Here is a 3,082-nt window from a genome sequence, read left to right on the forward strand (position 1 = left end):
AACGGGAAAGCTGCGCTCAGCAATATTGGGGTTTATGTCACGTCCCTACTAACACAGTACGTAAAACTGACGGGACACATTGGTGTAATTGTGGTAACTTTGCGACGTCACCAGCAGCGGACCTAGCTGACACCTAGCTGACACTTGCCTTTTCAGTCGCAAAATAACCAAAATAGCCGTCCTCAAGGACACTGTAAGGGAACGTAGCCGCCACTGCTGCTTAAATCCGTAACTACGATGTAATTAAATAACGTGACAATGTGGTTACATCACAGTCCCAATCTGACTTTATTGGAAATGTGTCACAGTGGGTCAGAACATTTGTAAATTACTTAGGTTTTAAAATAAATTTTGAAGTCATACAGTTACAGAATTGTAATAATGAGGAGAAATCCTGCATGTCTGTTTTGTGTGTAATTTCTCATTTACAGTTAATATTAACACTAAAGATTTGCAGTCTAGGCCTAATAAAAATAATGATAAAAAATATGCCTATGAATAAAGTCCTAATTTTGCAACCTAAATGTGAGCAATGAACGCTGAGCAGTGAACGTAGAATGCAAGGCATTGGGCTACTTTCTTAGGTGACACAATTGAAGAACTAGACAAACAAGTTACACACTCTGTGCCAGTAGGTGGCTGTATGCACATCCGCCACTAAACCCAGCGAAGAAGAAGAAGAACGAGAACGGGTTAAACTTCCGGTCCGTTCTGAACAGAAGCGATTGAGAAAGACACGCTGTCTTTGTCTCCGCGACAACACAGATCCTGTAAGTATCTCAATTTCAATGTATACATTAGTATGTATACATACATACAATGTATTTTGGTATCGTCCCAGATAAAGCACCAACGTTATGTGCAAGCTACCCTTTTGTAATGATTATCTATATGCAGTTGCTCTCTTTCCAATGTTAGCTAACTAGCTAGCCAGCTAACGTGATTAGCCTTTTTCGGGCATGGTGGAGTCTTCTCGAGTCTAGCTATCGCGCGAGCTCCTGCACGTTCGTACTGTTTCATCGCTTGGAATAAAATGCGATAATTAGCTTACTCATTGATTTCGCATTAACCCACGACACCGTTAGTATGTGTTTGTTTTTAGGCATTCATTTTTCCGAAGTTAACGTTAACGGAATACTAGAAGCCCCAACAACGGAGCTAGGCTAGCTAGCAGGATTTGTTATAGCAGCCATCTTGGCTCATTTGGTTACAGCAGCCACCTTGGTGGATTGCATGTTACTCTTAACTGTTGAAATGGTTGCTCATTCTGTCAAACGGGTAAAGAATTGTGTACTACGTTTTCACTCACATACAAATCCAAATTTTGCATAATAGGTACTCATGATGTGGACTACTAATAGAGGCGCTAAGACGGGGACAGGCGTGGCCAGGGGCAGTCCTGGGACAGCACCACAGGCTCTGTGAGTCTTGTTCAGTTGAATGCCCTCATGAGTATTAACAGAAGAGCACCATATACATATGCACACACACTCTAACATGTTGCTCTCTCCTCAGCTCAGCCCAATGGTCTCTGATGGTTCTGTCTGGCCAGCCCTTAGGTGGAGAAACACCTGATCATCAATATAGGCAGGCACACGTAAGTACAAATGCACATACGTTTCCATAGACGGGATAAACAAAAGGGAATATTGATATTGAGTTAATGTTAGCGGTAGACATGTGAGATTCATAAGACACATCACTGACGCCAGTGACGCCACAATATCAGGGAAATTGAGCAATTGCTTCCCTGTAGTGCAAACTTGCAAGATTCGCTCAGTTATTAACCCTTCTTGCCTTTTTTGTTGTTGGTTTTCTCTCTCCTCCTTCCTCTCTGTGCAGTTCTCCTGTGTGCTGAGCCGCTATCCCATGTATTGCCACTGATGACAGGGTAGAGCTCAGCCCCATGCAGAAGTGAGTGATGAGGAGAGGGAAGATCATTTTCCCGTTTTTTTTCCCTCCAGTTTTAGGAACCGTCTCAAGAATGTGTTCCCCACTTTTATGCCTTTAAATCAGGGTTGGAGTATTCCAGGTGTGTGGCCATGGCCATGAACACCAGTAGAGGAGGGAACCAAGTGTCTCATTCTCTCTCCACAGTTGTGTGGTTGTAACCCCCCACTAGCTACATATTCATTCAATCTTTATTTAACCTCGTGAATCAATTGAGAGTAAGCTCTCATTTACAATGACGTATAATCACTCTATATTTGAACTTGTACTACAGGTGAGATAATCCTTTTTAATGGTCTCTCTCATTCGCTCTCCTAGCTGTGATGTTAGAGTTGTGCAAGACTTGGGTGTTCTCCTGCTCTGAGTGCCCATTCTCCTATACCTCCCAGATCTACCTCCACAAGCACATCAAGAGGAGCCATGACAACCTCTGTCTCTGCTGAGGAACACACAGAGCATTATGAAGTAGCCAGTGCCTTGGCGAAGGTGTTTGAGCAGCAGTCATCAATGGATTAACTCCCAAGACACAAGGGAGAGACAGCGCAACACACGCTATGACTCCAGTGACGAAGGTAATATAATAAAGTGCATTCAACAGTCCCAAAAGAGTACTACTTGAGTTGACTAATCTGAGCTAATTTACCTCTACTAGATGTTCCAGTGCCCAGGCAGCCGGTCGGCAGAACTCAGACCAGACCAGCTATGCCAGGTGCCAGAGCCGGAAGGCCTGCTCTGCCAGTTTTCAATGCAGGTATCCATGCATGTTTGTGTTGGTGAAATGTCTATGCATATTTGCACACTTACAGTTAACTCAGGACTTTCGGAAGACTCATGTACTCTGTTCACTAATTTGCTCATCTCACATCTCACTACTCGGCAGTAGATGTTCATCGCCCGGGTCCTTTGAGCCAAGGCGCTGTGAGCCCAGGCCCTTCAGCCCTTCAGACGTCCAGGCACGAGCAGCATGCATCAGCGATTAGCACCCCGGCCAGACCAGGTCAGGGTCTGACATGTCTCATGTCGAGTTGATTCTTCCCCTTATGCCAGAATCACTACGCCGCCAGCACCATAGTTTCCTGCTCATCCCTTTATCCTCTGGTTTTCAGGTAGTTCTCTGATGCCATCGCCTGTG

At 44.6% G+C, this 3,082-nt stretch overlaps 1 long non-coding RNA gene across 1 annotated transcript; it reads left to right on the top strand.

The window, feature by feature from the left end:
• The first annotated feature begins 1,839 nt into the window (after positions 1-1,839).
• On the top strand, positions 1,840-2,682 carry LOC311316629. Its single transcript, XR_014630725.1, has 3 exons — positions 1,840-1,914; positions 2,340-2,522; positions 2,612-2,682. It is a non-coding gene; the product is annotated as an uncharacterized lncRNA (long non-coding RNA).
• The last annotated feature ends 400 nt before the right edge of the window (positions 2,683-3,082 follow it).

The sequence above is a fragment of the Borostomias antarcticus genome (genome assembly GCF_949987555.1).
Source record: "Borostomias antarcticus genome assembly, chromosome: 13".
Taxonomy (NCBI): domain Eukaryota; kingdom Metazoa; phylum Chordata; class Actinopteri; order Stomiiformes; family Stomiidae; genus Borostomias; species Borostomias antarcticus.